At 37.6% G+C, this 21,835-nt stretch overlaps 1 protein-coding gene across 5 annotated transcripts in view; it reads right to left on the bottom strand.

Annotated features, from left to right (window-relative positions):
* Window positions 1–20,079, bottom strand: part of LOC117804235 — an 852,227-nt gene extending 832,148 nt beyond the window's left edge. For all 5 annotated transcript variants that reach the window (XM_034670865.1, XM_034670866.1, XM_034670867.1 and 2 more), the window contains exon 1: window positions 19,618–20,079. The gene's annotated coding sequence lies outside the window, so the exon portion shown is untranslated. The remainder of the gene's footprint in view (window positions 1–19,617) is intronic.
* Window positions 20,080–21,835: the final 1,756 nt, after the last annotated feature.

Below are 21,835 nucleotides of genomic sequence, written 5' to 3'. Positions count from 1 at the left end.
AAATTATAGAAGTTGATACCTTTAAACCAACTCCACTTCAAGGGATTTTTCTTAAAGACATAGTTATCTAATAACTGAAAAGACTTACATATAAGGTTATTCATTGCAATATGGCTGTAATAGAAAAACTGGAAACTACCTAAATAGATGCCTGGTAAAGTAGATTATAAAGCACCCAAAAATGGAAATAGTTTACTGCCAAAAGAAAAAAAAAAAAAAGGAGAAGACAACGATGATTTGCTACTTGGGCAATGGAATAATCTCCAAGATATGCATGTGAAAAAGCAAGATTCAGAACTATGTGTAAGATGTGCCACCATGTTGTATAAAGCAGACTGTACACCAGGAATGTGGGGGAGAATAACACCATTTGCACTTATCTGCATAAAATATCTGCGTAACAATACACAAACAATAGGTAATATTTGTTGCCTCTAGGGACGGGAATAGAGATAAAATAATAATTTCCATGGTATTGTCACTATGTACCTTTTTTAAAAAAAATATGAACCAATTGATCATTCATAATGAATATTCAAATATATCTTTTTATAAATCTTCCACAGCACGTAACAAGTGGTGGGTTCATAATATGAAATTAGGAAATACTTACAGATTAAGGGGGAGGGAGGTAAATGCCCAAATAATAACACTGCCCTATGTTTGCTTGTTGTTTTTTAAACTTACAAATTCTTTTACATAAATTACCATATTAAGAAGTAAACTATTTTTATTAATGATCTAAACATTTTGGACATTTGTAATTAATTTCTGAGAAAATTGTCCCACAAAACATAACACTCCCTTCAAGTATTAGAAAAAATATCCCCCCACCACCTTTCAACTTGAAATACATTTTTCTGACTGCCTACACATGAGTAAAATTCCCTATAAGATTTTATTTAAAACTTTGATATGCTTAAGAAACACAGTTCATTTTGGGGCACCTGGGTGGCACAGAGGTTAAGTGTCTGCCTTCGGCTCAGGGTGTGATCCCGGCGTAATGGGTTTGAGCCCCACATCAGGCTCCTCTGCTATGAGCCTGCTTCTTCCTCTCCCACTCCCCCTGCTTGTTCCCTCTCTCGCTAGCTGTCTCTATCTCTGTCAAATAAATAAATAAAATCTTAAAAAAAAAAAAAAGAAACAGTTCATTTTAAATGCTTGCAAAATTGATATTTTTTTAAGATTTTATTTATTTATTTTATTTGAGAGAGAGAGAATGTGCCTACTCTCGAGCAGGGGGAGGAGCAAAGGGAAAAGCAGAGGGAAAGAATCTCAAGCAGACTCCACACTGAGTATGAAGCCCCCATGAGGGTCTTGATCTCACAATACTGAGATCATGACCTGAGCCAAAACCAAGAGTCGGACGCTTAACCAACGGAGCCACCCAGATACCCTACAAAATTGATATTTTAAATTACTGGTATACTTTCTTTAAATTTTTCTTAGCTCTAGAACAACTTTTTATTTCATTTTTTAATCAGAAAACCTAAATAATTCACTGAATATGAAAATTTATTATTTCTACAGGAGATGAACTATACAATCCTCTAGCCATAAAAAATGCCTTTTCCACCTAAGTAATGATCTGAAGTCCTATTTTTAGGATTACATGATATTTTTATCAATTACATAATAATAAAAAGATGTTACTGTTTACTTTCCAATCCACTTCCTACCATTAGAATATGTTTGTTTCCAAACAAAATATAAGATCTTATAATTTTTGAGACCCCCAATGCAAGTATCATTCTTTATCACCCTAACTTCCAGGTTATAGATATCCTAAAAATTATACTGACACAATTTGAATAACATCAAAATTTTAATAAGTGGCTTATATCAGTCCATTACAACTTCAGAAGAAAAGCCTAGAGTATTTATTCTCTCAGAAGGCTCTGGCTGAAAACCAAAACATATTACCTTGAGAACTGTTAACAGCTCCGTCCCCAATTTATTAATTAATCATAAGAATAGCACAGGCCTAACTTTCCACCCTCAGTCAAGAAAGCTTTGAAATCACAGTAGAATCCAGAGATGATTGACTCTAACAGGGTCAGGTAATGTAGCTGATGATAAGAGAAGTGATAGGGGAGGTGGTAAAATGGGAGCCCAACCTCCATCCTAAAGGGAGCAGAGGGTACATTCTCCCAGCCCTTGTTCCAGACCTTCCAGAAAAACCACAAACTTGGATTTGCATGTGAAACCTTGTGATTCTGAAGTATGACACTTTTTCAAAGTTATATATGGTCACATTGTAAACTTTCCTTTATAGGACCCCTGGGTGTTCCACAACCAAATGTTAGGGAGAAAATGATGGGCATGGGAGTCTTGTGAACCAGAGTCTGAATTCCACCTCTGCCACTTAGCACCTGTGTGACCTCTGGGTGAGGTACTATCTACCTCAGTTTCCTTATCTGCAAAATGGATATCTACGGCTTTTCTGAGGATTATAAATAACAAATATAAATGCCCAAGCATTCAAAAGTAATTTTAAAATTATGTTTATTAATAGTTTTCTCTAGTAAACTAAATAATAGTATCCTTTGGAGGAAATTTCCACTTGATCTTCAAATCCAGATTTAATAGGGAAAAAAAACATTTATTGCAATTATAAATTACTATGAACGTGATTTCCAGAAATCACAGACTGGCAGGATATCAGGTAGTCTGCAGCCACTGTTAAACCAGGGACAGTGGACTCTGATTGCTTCCAACTATGAAGCATCACCATTAACCTATTTAACCAAAGAATCTTGTTTATGTAAGAGGGCTGCTTTTCTATATGTAGATACACAACACTTTTACTGAGTGATGAAAAGGAGAGTAAGGTGAAAATGAAGGCAGATGTGAATAATGCAAGAGGCAATATTAGCATTTTGGTTCAGAGTTTGGACTTGGGTTTGACTTTGAGGTGGAACAACTTCTGAGTCCTAGCTTTATCATTTTCTAGCTGTTAAGACTTGGAAGAGTTGCTACTTCTAAGCCTTAGCCTTTTTATCTAAAAAAAGCTGGGATACTATAAGCATATTTCCTCCTCCACAGTAAGAACTCTGCAGTGTTAGCTGTTATTTTCCTTATTTCTACTACCACATTCACATAAGATAGAAATATTTTAAGCAACATAACATACTCGTTCTTCCATAAAATAGTTGCAAAATAATATATGTATATATAAAATTTATTTACATTTTGAAAATTAATTCATAATCATCAAGATAACACCCAAAAGAAGGTAACCATACCTGTTACTGACAAATTAAGACTCATTTGGTCATATTAAGTTCACTAGAGATTTATCAACACTAGATATATATATATATATATATATATATATATATGATTAGAATGAATCACATTTAATAAAAGATGAAGTCCTTCCTAAGTCTTTGAAACAAACTAATACTGATTATTTCTTACATTTGAAGAATAATATATTCAAATTGCTCATACGTTTATCTCATTTGATCCTCAGAATAAGCTCTGTGATATAAACAGAGTAGGTTCAAGAATAAAGAACGGAGGCTAAGAAAGATTATATGACTTCACCAATGGTGCTTGAATAGGAAATGATGAAGCTGAGGCCAGAATGCATGTTTCCTCACATGTAATTCAATTTTCAGATATTATACCATATTGAACAATTAAGTGTTTCCCCTTTTGTGTTAAAGCCAAACTGTGATTTTTATATTCCAGATTTATCAGGGTAAACTCTGTTGGCAATGGTTTATTGACCCTTTTTTTTTTTTTTTTTTTTTTTTTTGAGAGAAAGAGAGCATGAGCAGAGAGAGGGGCAGAGGGAGAGTGAGAAGCAGACTCTCTGCCAGGCTCAATCCCAGGACCCTGAGATCATGACCTGAGCCAAAGTTAGATGCTTAACTGACTGAGCCACCCAGGCACCCCTGGTATATTGACCTTAACTAGTCTTTTAATCACTGCTGCCAGCTACAGAAATAAAGGCATTGTGTTGTAAATCTTTGTAAATATATACTGAATTCTCCAATCTCACTATCTCTAATGCTTAGCAATTAGGTACCAATGGGGAAGAGAAATAGGAATCCCTCTCTAATGGAATCCCCCTCCTACCTCGAGACTCCAGATGAATTCTTGCCATGGTAACCATTTGGTTTAGCATAGTAATCATTTGTTAAATTATAATATTCAGGAGACTAATGATACTCCAATTTTCTGTTAAAACAATTTTTCTAAAAACTGATTAAACCAAACCAGATAAATATTTTAATTTTATAGCATAGTATCACACAGGGAGTTAAATTAATATGGACTGGTTTTCCTTTAGAAAATCCAATGAGGTGCCAAAGAGGAGGCCATTTATATTAGTTGCTATAGCACAAGTCAAATTGGTATTTTTATTAAACTAATTTCAGTAATACTGTTTTAAACAAGAAAGGTTAACAGATACGCCTTAAAAATTATATTTACAAGAAAATGTGGTAAAGTGTTAACAGTACTGTCATGTGAACAGCTCATATTAAGTCAGAAATAAAAACATGTACATTTCTAAAAAACAGATTTCTTATTTGAGGGAGAAGTTACACTGAGCCCTGGACCCCAATCCAATGATGTGCTAGCAAATGTTTGACACCAGCTCTAGAGGGGGAAAAAAATCTCTAATTTATAACATTTGCCAATTTCCATAGTATCAATACTCTCACTAGGGCTGATTTCAAGCTACCAATGTGAAGTTACTCAACATGGAGTTAGAATGAGAAGTGCACAATAGGCTCTCACAAGCCAAGACAGGCCAGTTCCAACCCACCACTGCCCAAACTCCAGAACCAATTCAAATCTCCAGAGGTAGAACTCAGAAGCATATATTTTTTAAAAGTTTCCTCAATGATTTTGCCATAGTCAGTCCACACACAAGTTTTTAAGAACCACTAGACTAGATTATGGTGCAACTATGGGAGTTTCTGAGGTTAAGAAAGGAAAAACATTTGTAGGGCTTTTGCTGTGTAGCACAAAACCAGGTGGAAGTGACATTGGCATTACTGTCACCTAGGGAAACTCACTGTTAAATTGAAGCAGACTATAAGGCATCCTTTTGGTATATAGTTACTTATGAGCCCAGACAAAATGATGTCTTTTTGAAACATTCCTGAGCCACAATAAAGTGATTCCCTCTGATAAAAATGCTACTGAAATCCTCAATGTTTTTTTATTTTTCTAAAGATTTTATTTATTTGAAGATACAGAGAGCACAAGCAGGGGAGCAGCAGGCAGAGGGAGAAGCAAGCACCCCACCGAGCAGGGAGCCCAACATAGGACTTGATCCCAGGACCCTGGGGATCATGAGCTCATCTGAAGGCAGACACTTAACGGACTGAGCCACCCAGGAGCCACATAGGTGCCCAGGTGTTAAAAACACCTCAGTGTTTCGTAAAGAAGTTATCCAGTCCAGTCCTCTTCTCTGAGAGAAGAATGGCAACTTGGTGGTATTACCCACAATCATGAATTACTTAAGGGCAATTTCAATGCTTGGTACAAATTACCCAGTCGAAGCCAACAAAATTCATTCCCTCTTGTAGCATCCCCAATTTCATACGAATTTAGAACCTTCAATCTTCACATTTGTACCAGTTTTCAAGAGATAGAAAAATGAGTTAAGATTAACATTGGTAAGTGCCTTTGCCTAGTCCCCTTGAAAGCCTGAGAGAAAAGGGTTTTAGGCAAGTAGCTTATTTGGGAAAAGTGATCTCAGGAAACAGGAGTGAGGTAAGGGAGAATCTGTAGGGAAGGAGGGAAAGTCAATACCAAGATGTGTTACCTATTTGAGCAGTAATAACTCAGTTCTGTAGGAAGTTCTTAGAAGCTTAATGGACATGCACTTCAGAACTGCCCACAGGGCACTGGAAGAAAGAAGCATTTGGTATATTCCCTAGTATATTCATTTAACATATTCCCTATTAGCCAAGAATGGCCCCATGGGCATTAACTCCTTTGCCTCCATTATTTTGGTTGATCATGAATGACAGTCCAGCAGTTCTAAGGGAGTTAGAGAAACCAGATGGGAAACAAGAAGTAATTGTCCCATGCCGAGGTACTGTCAGGTTAGAACTATATAAATCTGGTCAAAGTGTGTGTGGATCTGGTCACCACAGCATTAACTAGAGCAAAAAGTGGGGCCAAGATGCTGTAAAATGGTGTACAAGAGAAGTCTAGGCCCTGGGTAATAATCAGGAAATTCTACCTAGTTTGTTACTGTTGCTTAGCTCCATGGATCTTATTCTTTGGAATCAGAGGCCTAAAAATACTACCAAGGTAGTTCCAGATCAACCCATAGACTTTTCTATACTTGGAAAATAGCAGGAGATCAACAGGAACAGATTCGTTTGTTTATTTTAAAATATTGTACCCTGTAAATGAAGCAAACAAAGCATTCCTGGGACCATTCTGAATGAAAGGGCAATAAGACTCCAACAGAGAGACTCCATGTCATGTGGAAGAGGAGCGGGAGGAAGAGGGGCAGAGAAGAAAGGGACTTGAATATTCTCAATGAGGCCTCTGAAAAAGCTGCCGTCAGAGAATGAGTCAACTTTAAATAAGTCCTGGGTTGTAAAATGAAAGGCCAACTATGACAATGCTAGAGAAGTAACAACCTTTCTGACTCCTTTTCTGTGTCCTTCCCCCTTTGCTTTGACCACAGAAACTGAAGTTACTAAGAATAAGGAGGTAAGCAAGTATCCGAATGTAGTGGTTCTTAAACTTTAGCATGTATCATCACCTGGAACACCTGTTAAAATACACATTGCTCGCTCCATGCCCAGACTTTCTGATTCTGAGTCTGAGCACGACCAAAGAATTCATATTCCTACCAACTTCCCAGCTGGTGCTGCTGGCCCGCAACACAATACTACAAGAACCACTGAAACGGTAAAATAGAAAGGAAGGCCCACACTCTCTACCCGGATTCCCACCTACAAAGAACTTCAGCTGAAGTAGAGGAACTAACTGTAATTTTGAATGAAGATGGAATTATCAAAACATGGGAGTGCACACTTTTGATTACTGAATGAAAACTGCATACATCACTTATAGACACCGTAGGAGCCTGAGAGAGAGCAGAAAAGCCAAAGAATTGGCCACATTTCCATCTAGTAGCAGACAAGCTAATACCGCTGGAGAAATTTGGTGGGGTAGCAAAACAAAAATAAAGACTCTTCTGATTATATCCCATCATTGTATGAATTATAAAGATAAGGCACCACATAACTTGCTTAAGGCAATCAACCTTATGAAATCTATTTTTATATAAAAAATAAGTTGAGAGATGATTATCAGACATTCGTTGACAATACCAAATTTTAGGGTTTTACCCACTGAACAACTCTAATTCACTTAATTGTATAATGATTAGATTAATATAAAAATTTCAGAAATGTTTGGTACCATTTGTCTTAAAAAACAACCCAGATAATTCTTATGCACACTAAAGTTTGAGGACATTAGTCAGTAACAGCAGTCCTTAATAGCACAGTGCTAGGGCAGAAGTCATTTCCCTGTAACCCCTTCATAAAGATAAGAAACATTAAAATGGAAAACAGAAGACCCTTACATACAGTGCAAGCAGCAGAGTACTTAAAGGATTGGAATCCCTTAGATTGCTTGGTTTAAACGGCAGTAACCTTGGGCAAGCTATTTAATCTCTCTAAGCCTCATTTTCTCATCTTAAAAACGAGGATAATAATTTCTACTTCATAGCGTTGCTCTGAGGATGAAATGAGATAATGTATATGAAGCACTTAGCACAGTGCCTGCCATAGAGCAAGTTTTTAACAAATATTACTATTATTATTATTACCACATCAGTCCTCTAGAGAACACTGTAATACACATATAACACACAATGGGGTGGGAAGTAAAAAGAAATTTCTAAACTGCTACATGGATGGAACGTGCCATTGTTGATCTTACTTTTTCTCTCACTGTCTCTCTCAAAAGGAAAAATAGGAAGAAGTCTGACATGGTAGAAGGGATATCTTAAACGGCTTTTGCACACAATTCACCTCTCAAAACTTCAGTTTCCCCATTTGTAGAATGGTAATCATAAAGCAATACTTAGATCTCAGGGATGTTGTAAGATTAGAAGACACGGCATGTTGTGAGGAGTCCAGCAGTGAGTACAGTCATGGAGGTCGAGAAAGTAACTCGAAGCGTATTCCTTACGCTAAGAAGCTCTTCTTCCACTGCAATAGAAAAACTGCAGGATCCTCACATTTGGGCTTAGAGGAAAGTAAGAAAGAAAGTAAGAAAGTAAGAAAGAAGGTAAGTAAGAAAGTAAGAAAAGAAAGTAAGAAAGTCACTTTTGTTTGGAAAAGTGACTTCTTAAGACACAAGATAAGAAGGTTGCAATCAAAATTCCTGCCTACCACTAGCTTTCGGCATATCATTAAGAATATTTTTAAGGATCAACACATAGAGATCAGAAGAGATAAATTTAATTATTCATAGCATGCAACATTATGAAATTAAAATTCTGAGCATAATAACTTTTGGCCTGAATCATCATCAAGTTTCTGCTCCTGAATGTTCTAATTATATATGTCAATATCCATCAATACTAATGATTACAAGGCAATAAGTGAAATAGTACTATATAAATAGCAATCTGTGTTTAAAATGCTAAGTATTCTGAAACCTGTAAATATCAAGATATTAAAATACATGTGATTGGCATTGAATATTATTAATTATAAAATACAGACCACATATAAGTTTAATAAATACCTTAGGAAAAAGCTATCTTCAGCACTTCCAAATCTTACAGACACTATTTTGCAGTGAATGGGTATACTGTAACTTTATTTTACCTACCCTCAGATGACTAAGGTTTGATTGCATCACCTTGTAGTCATCAGATAAATAAGGATGTAAAAAAGGACTGTGACGGGCTATAGTCCAGCATCACAAGCAGAGGTAGCAGGACTCCATCTACTGACTGTGTGATCTTGCCCATCTCTACTCTTCTTTAAAAGAATTATAACTGAACAGGCTGTCAGGGTCAAGTTGAAGGGAAAGGAGCAGAACTGTTAAGTGCAACATATGAATTGATAAGTCACTCAACCTCACTGTGACTCAGATTCCTCACCTATAAACTGAGGTATGAGAGTTACCACTAATAACCGTTGAAGCCTGTGAATTCTGTGATTCTAGATTTAAACTGAAGGTACCGAAGTGAAAGTTGAGAAAGCCCTCTCTCACTGGACATCTTTCCTAGACATAGACACCAACTCCCAAATGACATATTAATCCTGTGGACTTTTTTCCTTCATTGACTGCCAGGCACAGCAGAGAATGTTTGGGTGGTAGCATTACCTAAGGCAATACACATCTTAAATGCAGATAGGCCCTTCTAAAAGGACTTTGAAAACTGTGAGCTTAATTGCAATTAAAAGGCCATTGAAATTCAATACAACTGGGAGACAGACTTTGAGTTTACTCCTGTATTAAAATAAACAACTTTGTAATAAAATATATCAGTATGGATTTTATGCTTTAAAAAAATAAGGATCCTCAATGTATAGGACTATGTGTAACATTTAAATATTTATGCATAAATTTGCAATTTACTGCAAATCATAGATTATTGGTTTATCTAATAAGCAATCAGTGTATTTAGGGGTTTTAAATTGAAGAAAGTAATTTAAAATGGCCAAGCATGTTTAATGAAAATTATTCCTTAATATCTTTTCTAATTAATAAGTATTTTTCAAAAATTTAAAAGAAGCCAGGTGTTCAATATGTGAAAATAATGTCTATGAAGTCTAGACATTTTTTACATTATCCTGACTTAGATGGTGTTTTAGGGTTAGAAGGGACCTATGAATGTCACCCGTTTAATCCCCCAGCGTCTCATCTGCCAAGTGGTCATCTAATGAATGAATTCTTCAGGTTTCAGGGACTCACTGCCTCTCATTTTATCTTCAGAGACCATGGGTTATTAGAATTCCTTCTAGTCTGCCAAAATCTAACCTAAATTTTTAACTTATAAATTTACAAAATAAGCAAATAATTTAATGATCAATGTCTAGATTTGGAATAATACTTCAATAAGAGCAAATGACTTGCTAGTTTAATTCAATTGTGACTGAAGTTACGTGGCATTATGCAAACTGCACAACACAGGTGGAACAAATTTCCATGATATTGTTTTTGGCATTGCAGGGGCCAACTGTCCCTATGCCCCCCCAGGCTAACAGAACCTACAACTGGCCATGGGCAGGTGCAAGTCCTAAAGAACAACAATCAATGAGCCTTGCTATGCCTGAACCAATAAACATGAGGCCTGAGAGGATATCAGACATGAGCTCAAAGCTCTGGAATTTGTCTGTTAGCCAAGGCTCATGTCTTCCCTGGCCCCAGTGTTCCTAAGCCCCAGGCTGGACCCTATGTCCCACCATTCATAGCAGTCTCTATTTCTGGGCTTTAGTCATGCTTTGCACTTCATATTCAAGCTCCATATCCTAAATTCTAGTCCATTTGCCTGGGATCCCAACACTATGTGTACCTCTGATCACCCTAATGGGGCTGGACTTTAGACTTCTAGTTCTATCTGGCTCTGGTTTCCTAGAAACAAGCTACCCCTGCCTGTCTATAATTGTCTACTCTCACCAGGTACTTACTCATCACTTTAAAAGCATCTGTGATGTTAATGGAATGATGTTAATGTTCAGACTTGAACTTCCCCTTGAACACTGGGTTGTGGACTTCTGGCCACACTCCCTAGGCATCAGCCTTATTGCTATGTTAATCTCTCTTAGAGACATCATGAGAGAATAAAAAGAGTCCTGGCCCAGGTCAATTTCCCAAGCCTTGACTTACTACACTTATATGCTGTTGAGGTCCCCAAATGCCTAGTACCAGAAAGCCTACCAGTTTACTAAGACAACAAATTTAAAGAGGGAAATATTCTTTAAAGATCTAGAGAAAGTTCATTCAGACTAAGGTACAAGGGTTAAAAAAAAAAAAAACAAAACAGTAGTTTAATGAATAATTAAGAATATACATTCCCTGAGCAAGAGTTCTACAGGATGGCTTGGTAAAAGAGGATGTTTGTTAAGCTAAATGGATCTAAGAATGACAAAGTGAAGCAAACAAATTTACAAGCTAGGCAGGGAGATATTTTCAAGCAGAAAGATCCAACCATTGTTCATTAAATCACATCCTGTAAGTGACATCAGCCAGACAAAAATCACAACCTTGCTTTCCTAATCCCACCACTGCATGAAAATATTCCCCTTCTAACACCTTTGGTATGTACATACGGTGATTGTATTTTCTCCTGTTTTTTTCTTTATCGCAGAGAATATATCTTGTCTGCACAAACAGGTATGTAATATGTCTCCATACTTTACTTTTCATACCAGGAATGGTTTCAGTAGACAATAAATTCTTATTGAATTAACTCAATGGAATCTAACTGAATCGAAACAAATTAGGACAAAAGTGACTTTATATATCCGACAAACTAAGTTGGCAAAGGAGTTAAATCAGATGCTTAATAGAACTCTGAGACTGAATAATTGAGGTCTGGAGAAAGGCTGACAATGATATTGCCCAAACTAGAAAACAAAGTGTGGAACAACTATAATTCAGGCAAATGCTACCAGTTATGGACTGTGGTTGGCAGAATAACAGCCCCCTAAAGACATTCACCTCCTAATCCCTGGAACCTATTATCTTAAAAGCAAATGGAACTCTGTAGGTGTGATTAAGAATCTTTAGAAGTGAGGTTATCCTGGATTACCCCCATGGGCACAATGTAATCACGTGAGTACTGGAAATTGGAAGAAGGAAGCAGAAGAGTGGGTCAAAGAGATGACAGGGAAGAAAGAGAGATTCGAAGCGTGAGAGGGATTCAACTTGCCTCTCCAGGCTTTGACGACTGTGGGAGGCTATCATGAGCTAAAGAATTCAGAAACTGGAAATGGGCTTTGGCTGATAAGCCAGGAAGAAATTGAGGGTCTTAGTCCTACAACGACAAGGAACTAAATTCTACCATCAACTCAAATAAGCAGGAAAGAGATTCTCCCCTAAAACCTCCAGGAAGGAACAGTCTGCCAACACTCTCGATTTTCATCTGGTGAGATCTGTCCTGGACTTCTTACCTACTGGACTGTAAAATAACAAATCTATGTTACTTCAGTCCACTAAGTTTATAGAAATGTGTTATGGCAATGACAGGAAACTAACGAAGGGAGAGATGGTTTATATGCTACCCCTAACTGGACAGTCAGAGTGACTGAGACTGGTTCCTGTGATTGAGGGTTTAGAGTTCACACATTAACTGTGTGGTTTGGGGAGTACAGGCTCAAATGCAGAGATCAGGAGACATTTCTGAAGCAAATAGTGGGTGATTCTACCCAAAGAACTATCAAATTTAGTTATTTTCTTCAACTCTTCTTCATTGGTTTGTTCCCCTCTAGTTTTCCACCTTTTATTTAGCAATATATTTAACATAACTTATAAGGCCTTAGGGATCCAAAGATGTAACATGCAACATCTTTTCTCAAGCTCATAACTTTCTTACTACATGTACCAACAATTTACATTGTATATGCAAAACAGTTGACAAAGTACTTTCACCTGCATTCTCATTTAACCCTTAGCATCTTTCTATGTAGAACATTATTGGTACTGTAGACTACGAGTAACCACTGAGTGTGAGTGTAGGTGTGTAGGATTGTGTGTGTGTGTGTGTGTGTGTGTGGGATGTAGAAAAACACATGCAAATTGGGGCAGAAAAGGGAAAATTCTGAGAGGAGAAAAGGATGCTCATAAAAAAATATTTTCAAAATCAAAATATCTTTTAAATGAGATTCAAAATGGACCAGAGAATTATTAGCACTAAGACTAATCTAAATTCTATATAAACTTCTACACTGTGAGCCATTAATATTCAAATTAGCTTTTGAATTTCTCCAATATCATGTAAAAACCCCAAAATAAGTTTACCAGGATTCAATGAAGAGACAGGAAATGCATTCATTGCATACTCAACCTACATCAGACACTGTGTAGAGCACTTTACTAGCCTCACCTCTCTTACCTCAGAAGAGCCCCATCAGTCACTCATCTCTTAGGTAATACCTTCATCATTGAGGAATTTGAAACTCAGGAAAAATCAGTATGCTAGTCCACTAGTAGAGTAGTACTCAAGGAAAAGCAACAATGAAGCAATAAAATTATCAGTAGGACAAACTGGACAGCCAAACAAATATGTCAGATAGAGGTATGCAGTATACTGTATTAGTTTCCTATTGCTACTGTAGCAAATTACCGGAAACTGAATGGTTTAAAATAACAAATTTATTGTCATACAGTTCTGGAGGTAAGAAATCCAAAATCTGTCTCACTGGGCTAAAGTCAAGGTGATGGCTTTCTCTGGAGGCTCTAGGGAAAAAAAAATTGTTTCCCTACCTCTTCCAGCTTCTAGAAGATGCCTGCTTTCCTTGGCTTGTGGTCCCTCCCTCTATCTTCAAGGGAAGCAGAATAGCATTGTCCAACCTCCTCCTCTGACCAACTTTCTTACCTCTTTTAAAAGGACCATTGTGATTACATGAGCCCACCCAGATAATCCAGGATAATCTTCCCATCTCAAGATTCTTTATTACATATTCTAAATCCTTTTTGCCATGTTTGATAACATAATTCATAGGTTCTGGGAGTTATCGTGAGGGGCGTAGGGGTTCTACTCAGACTACCATATAAGCACATGCACATTAGGGTCAGGGGAAGACAGAGTTTAGCTAAAATCAAGGAAGTAATAGAGTAGGTCAAAAACTGGGTGAAATGCCTAAACATTTCTGAGAGTAGGTATTGGTAGTTCCAAAATATGCTCTCTGATACAATATGTGTGATTCTTAGAAGTAAATGAGCTCTCTACGCAGAGGTGAGTGAATGAAGATTGGTGAAGCAATAAATCCATGCTGACTTTTTTTTTTTTTTAAGACTTTATTTATTTACTTATTTGAGAGAGAGAGAAGGGAGAGTGAGAGTGCATAAGCAGGAAGTTGGCAGAGGGAAAAGCAGGCTCCCTACTGAGCAGGGAGACCTATGCAATGCTGGGCTCTATCCCAGGACCCTGGGAGTATGACCTGAGCTGAAGGCTTAACTGACTGAGCCACACAGGTGCCCCAAATCCATGCTGATTTGAGAAAGCACTCACTCTAAAAGGAACAAATTCAGTGGCAGGGGAAAAAAAAAAAAAAAAAAAAGTGGCTGAGTCAAGACTAATGGATTAAGTGAAGTCTTTCCAGAGCTTGGGCAATAGCACTGTATTCAAGAGTCCAAGACTGCAATTCTCCCAACCAATGGCATTTCTATCGCTGCTCATCAACTGGTTTCAAGTTTCCTTTAAGATGCTGTAGAAGATTTTCCTCCCAAAAAATTACCTTAAAAGTTCTAAGCAGCTCCTGGTGGAAGAAACCTAGAGTTAGCCAACTTAAAACTACAAGGTAAAATAATCAGGAAAAGGATGAACCAGCGATGGCTCATAAAAGCTCTGAGCTCCCAGAATTCTCAAGGCCATGCCACTTATAAGGTCTAAACTGCAGGCTATTACTATAAAATACAACTGTGATAAAGAAACATCATCAGTGTCAGAGACAGAGGTTAGCTTCAGAGCCCAGGAGTGTGGCCTAAGCATCCTCTCCATCTCACCTATACTCTATTACCACACATACCTAATTTGCCTCTTTGCCTTCAGTCTTGCCCATTCATACACCCTCAGTGCCAAGATTAGCCTTCTGAAACACATGTCTGGTCACTTTACTTTCCATCTTAACCTCTGATAATCCTCACTGCTGGTAAAATGAAGTATAAACTCTTTTGTTTCACACATAAGGTCCTAAAAGTGAGGCTACCTATCATGTTCTACTCCCCCATTTTGTGTGTTAAACACTTTTGTCAGAATGGATGTCTCAGTATTTAAGATACCTTTCTCTTTTTTATCTATCTTTGCATATGCTATTCCTTTTAAAAAAAAATGACCTGTTCATTCATTGGCTATCCAATTCAAATGCCAATCACTCGGCAAAGTTTTAAAGTCTATGTTCTTTCCCATTGCTGTCATAGAGGCATAGAGAAAATGTTCCCAGTACATGGCAAACTTGAACAAAAGTTGTGCCAGTACCACTTTCCAAAGGGTTCCTATCAGGTCAGGGCACAGCAAGGGCCCCCAAGAAAGTGGTTTTCAGCATGTGCTGCCCATCAGAATCAACTATGAAGCTTTGGAAAAGATAAAAAATTCCCAAGTCCCACCCCAAACACACCAGATCAGATCTATAGAAGTGTTACTGAGACATCTTGCAGGTTTTTAATAAGCTTCACAGCTTATTCTGATGAAGACAAGGGAATGAAGATCCTTCATCAGGCTGATGCCACAATAGAGACAGAAAGGCCAACACTAGTAATTGGGAGTGTGGAACCAAACCCACATGAGGTATATGCTAAGTTCTCAGCTATACAGGCTGAGAACGTAGGGCACCAGATGGCAAAGTCAGGAAACCAAGGTAGAAGCTCTTCTATCTGGACCAAAAAATATCAGAATTGGAGGAAGAGTGGAATTCAGTAAGGAATTAGGTGCACTGGGTCTGCCCTAGACACACTGGGTACCAAACTGGGGGGAAATAGGACTACCCCCCTTATCCACGGGGGATATGTTCCAAGTTCCCCAAGTGGATACCTGAAACTGCAAATAGTACCAAACACTATATATGTTTTTTTCCCTATGTATACCTATGATAGTTTAACTTCTAAATTAACCATAGTAAGAGGTTAACAATAATAATAGTGAACTAAAATAACTACTAAAAAATACTGAAATAGAAGATAAGTAGATGTGGGTGATCTCTTTCTCTCGCTCTCAAAATGCCTTATTGTACTGTACTCACCCTTCTTCTTGTGATGATGTGACATGTTAAAATGCCTATGTGATGAGATGAAGTGAGGTAAATGACATAGGCATTGTGACATAGCCTTAAACAACTACTGACCTTCTGATGATTCCTCAGAAGGAAGATCATCTGCTTCCAGACTGTGGTTGAAACTGCAGGAAATGAAACCGCAGATAAAAGGGCACTACTATAATTCTAGAACTCACCAAAGAGAGACCTCTCCAAACAGCAACATTGCATCACCTGGAAACTTAGAAAAGCATTTGAAACCCATCTCAGACTTACTGAATCAGATCTGATTTTTTTTTTTAAGATTTTTTTATTCGACAGAGATAGAGACAGCCAGCGAGAGGGGGAACACAAGCAGGGGGAGTGGGAGAGGAAGAAGCAGGCTCATAGCAGAGGAGCCTGATGTGGGGCTTGATCCCATAATGCCGGGATCATGCCCTGAGCCGAAAGCAGACGCTTAACCGCTGTGCCACCCAGGAGCCCCCAGATCTGATTTTAAACAGATTCTCCAGGTAATTTAGAAGCAACATCAAGGTTAGTAAAGCACCCAAGCCTGGTTCCAGATGATGCCAGTGCTGTGTGGAGCCCATACTACAGGAAGCAAGAGTCTTGACCTACAAGTGAGCAGGTGGAGGAAATTCAAACATTACCACTGTGAGAATGTGAGGGCAGGAATCTCAATTACTTTATCTCAACACTTAGCACAGGACCTTGGAACTTACAATATAGTCGATTGGTTGAAACCTGAGGACTTGGTCCTGGTTCAATTCTAACACTGCTACTCACCAGCTGTGTGGTATTGTCAAAATGCTTAATTTCTTTGTGCTTCAGTCTCTCATCTATAATACGGACACAGCTGCCTCATAAGAATGAGGGAAAGATAGCATGTTATTTTTGATAACATTTTAAGTGCTCGATAGATCATGAAAGAAAAACTAACAGATAATCAATTATTGATTGGTTGATATATTGACCGATTTTTGGTGAGAAAAAAGAGTTCCAAAATTGTAGTGGTATAAATTATCACATTCTGACTCATAGTCTAATGAGAAGAGTGGCTGAAATCCTGATGATTGGCAGACATTCCAAGCATACGACTTAGAGTATTAATACGTGTCTCCTAAGTGATGGGTGAAAGAAATGTCCAAAGCAAGATGATTGCCAATCTTTCTGGAGTGATGACACGAAACTGATGTTTATGGGATCTCAAAACTCTCTAGGTCACCCCCAAATACCTAAGTAAATTAAATTTAAATTGATTTGACAATATTTTGACATTTTTGCATTTTAGAGTGTTGTAAATCTGGACAAGAATCTCTTCCATAATAAACAATACAGATTCAAAGACACACATTTGTTTTACGTTAATCCCTAAAATAGCTTCCTTATTTTTGCTTTTAAGTTTCAAAAAACTCTCACTCCTCCTACCTCCTTTCTTCCCATAATCATGTTATAGTTGTTGGGTTTTGGTTTTTTTTTTTCTAAATCTTAGAAAAGTTTGTTATTCCTGCCCAACAGATAAGGCAATGGAAAATAATATTAAGTGCTCAAAGTGACATAGCTGGTCTGTGGGCAAAACAGGACTAGAACTCAAGTTTCCTAACTCCCAGCCATTTATTTGAGCTACCACCAGTACCACTGCCACCATCTGATTGCCACATACTATCTTGGATCCAAGTCAAAACCAGGTCACCCTTGCTCAGTTACCAAATTCCTCCCCTAACCAAGTCCCCTTTCCCAAAAATCATGTTGGAAGTATCACAAAGGCAACAGCTTCCTAAACATATCTGAAAAACTTTTTATTTTGTTAAAGTAAATTTTTAGTTCTAGAAGTTAGAAGTCAAATTTGGAAGTGTCACTTATTTTTTCTTTAATTTGGAATTTTTCACAAATTATGGTGGAATGTAATTTCTTTTTATTTCACTAGTTCATTCCTTCCCTAAACACTACATTTGCCTATAGATTTCTCAACTTTCTTTAAAAAAATTATCTAAGCTATAAAAGGCAGTTTTAAAAAGTATTAATGTGCATTTCAATTTAAAAAACCAATTTTTATTAAGGCTCTTAGCACTTGGGTTTTGGAAATGAGTACAAATCTTAGACCAACAAATGGTAAAGCAGCGAGATCTTATTAATAGAGATTAATATTTAAATCCTCAAAAATCCCCATATAGTCCACCAGAGAGTATGTTAAAAAAAAAAAATCACTGTAAAGATTCCAATTTAGTCTTTAAACTTTAGAATTAATACTATGAAATGTTTTCCCAAAGTCAGTATACATTTTTAAACTATTGCTAGTGGTTCTGGGGAGTCTCTAAGGTTATATAATTCACGACGAAACAATTCTAGAATCATTAAAGAAAAACTGACAACTTTAAACCGACAAGTGTAAGAAATTCCAAAGTTGCACTGACAATTCAGATCTACTTCCTTTCATGTCCAGATTCACTTAATATCTCATTTGATTTTCAAACCTTCCCTCAGAAGCAATTGGAACAAAACCATGAGCAAGCTCAATCTCCATTTGGGCATGTAACCCTTTTACAAACACAATTACAGCCAAACACCATTGTAACCTGATTTGCATTTGCACTAACTAAGTTACAAAGCACACTGAGAATGCCTGCTATGCATACTGCAGACTTATTAGGAGGATATATTGCAGGGCTTCTGTGAACACTAATTAAAAAGGTTTTATCTTTCCCCTCTGGTCCACTGAAATTGTTCAAATGCCTTGCCTGCTACAACTTTGTTCAAAAACAGTTTTCAAACATGTGATCAGAGCTAGGCAACTATTTCAGGTGGCATGATTCTGTTTCCACAGTGGACAAGGCCGGAGAGACAAAGTTTCAGTCTAAACTTTGAGCTTCCTTTCCTTTGTTATTTTGTGTTGCAACCTTAGCATTATCCTACTGTGGACTTTTATCTGTGAATATCTAAATCCTGTCTTGTGGAAAACTAATTACTGAACCACTGAGAGCTTCATAATGTCCTGCATTTAAGTCCTGAGCATCATACATAATGCATAGGCAGCAGTCTCTGCACTCTGATTACAGAACACTGTCATTAAGTGAGCAAATTAAAGATGTGAATAATTCACTGGCTGAGCTTATTGTCAGTGCTGCATTGTGAAATTAGAATTTCTAATAAGTACTGCAATTTTTTTAACCCAATTAACACAGAGAACATCTTGAGACTGATTAGTACAATAAAAATTATTACCTTATTCTTTTGCTTCACAACAGCCAAATTAAATACTGTACTTAATTATGCAGCATTCATTCCTTCTCTGCTAAAAAAAAAAAAACCCTATCATTTTAATAAGAGTTCTAATATTTGTATGTGAGCTAAAAATACAGCACATGCATCTGTAGCTCACTGTCGTTTTGCAAAGTTTTTTTTTAAGAGTCTAAACATCAGTATTATCACCAGTGGTGGATTATGATGACACTAGTCTATTCTTAAACCAAATATTTTACCTAAAAAACAAACAGCACACACAGAATTGACAAAGTAACTAACCTCCCCAAATTGAGTTGAATATATTAAACCTCTGCTTTTTCTTGGCTCTTTAGATGCAGATTAACACAGATTTGCCCCCACTATACTATTTGTGATTGAAGCTGAAACATATATTTAAGAAAATTAATTGTTTAGGAAAAAATCAAGTATCTGTAACAGTGGGTCTTACCTCAGATGCTCATTTAGCACACAGTGATCTGTCTCACTCCTGCCAGGCAAGTGGGAAAGTCCAGTTTATGCTCGGCATGATGATCCTACGCAGAGTGTCTGCTGCCATGTTAAATAAAGAAAATGATCATTTAAAACGGGGCTTTTGTCTCCCAATATTTCCTCCTGCTGCCCCTTTCGAATCAAATCCCAGAGAGGCAGGCACATCTGGCGGCAGTCCCTGCCCCTGACCGCAGCTGCCTCTGGAGAGCTCCCCCCTTCCTTTCCAGCTCCTCTGCATCCCCTTCCTGGGCAACTTCAGCCCCCTAAAATGGGGGAAAGAAACGATGACATTGCAGGCAGAATATGAGATTGTTTGCTCAGCCTCTGCAGCCACCTCCTTCCTGTCTAGATATTTTACAGAAAGGGAATGAGAAGGGGGAAACAGCGAAGGTGCTCTGAAAATCAGTCAGACACAATGCAATAGGGAGATGGAGAGGAGGGAAAGGAGAATGAGAGAGCGAGAGTGTGTGTGTGTAAGGGGGGTGGCTGTCAGTGCAGATAAATCTGCATATGGAAATTAGGGTTATCCTGGGTACAGTTTTATTTAACTATGATCTACTGTTTTTTTAATTAGACCAGAATTTTAGCAAAGGAAAGGAAGAAAGAGAGTCTTGAAACCAGAAAGAGCAACTTCTAATTCAATAGACTTAAAATTTCTGCAAATAGCAGATCCAGAAGTTGTAGGAAAGAGAAAGGAACAAAAAAACCAATGCATTTTCCCCCTTATTTTGTTTGATAAACAAGAAGACCTCACACCTCTCAAACCAAAAAAAAAAAAAAAAAAAAAAAAGGAAATTGGGATGAGAATGTGAAGAATTTGAGAGGAAGAAAAAAGAAAAAAAAATACCTTTTATGGTCTGTGTAAAATTTGTCCTTAAATAACACAAGAATCATATGGAACAAAGGAATTATCAAAAGTAGGTAATTGGCATTATTCGTGGAAACCAGTAGCAATACATTCTGCATTTTGTGAGGCATGTTTTTTCTTTCCTTAGAGAACACCTTTCACAACTCTAACCCAAGGCAAAATGCTACTGGCTATGATCAGTCTACAGATGTCACTAACACCAGCCAACTACTCTTTTTGGGGTGTTGAGGGTAAAACAATGTGGCAGAGTGACCAAAGACTACAGGTTAGCTGGTGTGCCCAGCAGCGAGCCCTCCACCAGAGGTGCTGGTAGGATAGCAATTTGATCAGAAGGAAGCAAGCAAGGGTTAATTCTGTAACCTGTCAGTGAAGAATTTCGTGGAATCAACTAATGTTTACCTACTATCAAACAGTTATCAAACACCTATAACATGGAAAGCATTGTAGATAAACAGTGCATGGGTCCTCCTCTCAAGAACCCAGAATTAAATGGGAAAAATAAATTAAAAATGAGATGGTACTGCACTTTTATAAACAAAGGAGTGGTTGACATAGTCTTGATTTGAGCAGTGTGAGCAGATGTCAATAACCTCAGAGCTCTGGATCCCCTGAGATGATGGGGTCCCTCCAAACCAGCTCAGGCACTCTAAGCAAGTTACTTTGTCCCTTTGAACTTCAGTTTCTTCACCTGTAAAATACCTGTTTTTTAAGTTTAAGATTATATAATAAAAATAAAACATTACGTTTTGTCTGGCTTATGGTAATTGCTCAAAAAATAGCAAATCAATTCTCAGTTAAGCTGGCACCTCTTCTGTGAATCTTTCTTCAACATCTGCAAACAGGCTCAGAGGTTTTTCTGCAATGCTCTCACTGTTCTCCATTATATTATATCATTACAATTTTCAGCAGGTCTGTTGCTATACCAGTGGATCTCAACCAGGGGCCATTTTGCCCTTTAGGGGACATCTGACAATGTCTAGACACATTACTAATTTTGACAAATGGAGAAGGAGGGTTTCTATTGCCATCTAACAGGCAGAGAGGCCAGGGATGCTATTAATCTAGAATACACAGGACAGTCTCCCACAACAAAGAATTATCAGATGTCAATAGTGTAGCAATAAGCACAACTTAGGAACCAGGTGTCCTTAGACAAAAGGCTGATTCTAGGCCCAGGGCAGGAAATATACAGAGTAAGCCTAGAACATCTTGTGGTGCTAGAAGGAAGTGTTCAAAAACAAAAAGCACATTGATGGGAGTATGTTATAGGGATGTAGGAACCATTTGAAAGAGCCCCCAATAACTAAAG

This window comes from Ailuropoda melanoleuca, chromosome 10 (genome assembly GCF_002007445.2).
Source record: "Ailuropoda melanoleuca isolate Jingjing chromosome 10, ASM200744v2, whole genome shotgun sequence".
NCBI classification, from domain to species: Eukaryota; Metazoa; Chordata; class Mammalia; order Carnivora; family Ursidae; genus Ailuropoda; species Ailuropoda melanoleuca.
This window is presented reverse-complemented; position numbering and strand designations above follow the sequence as displayed.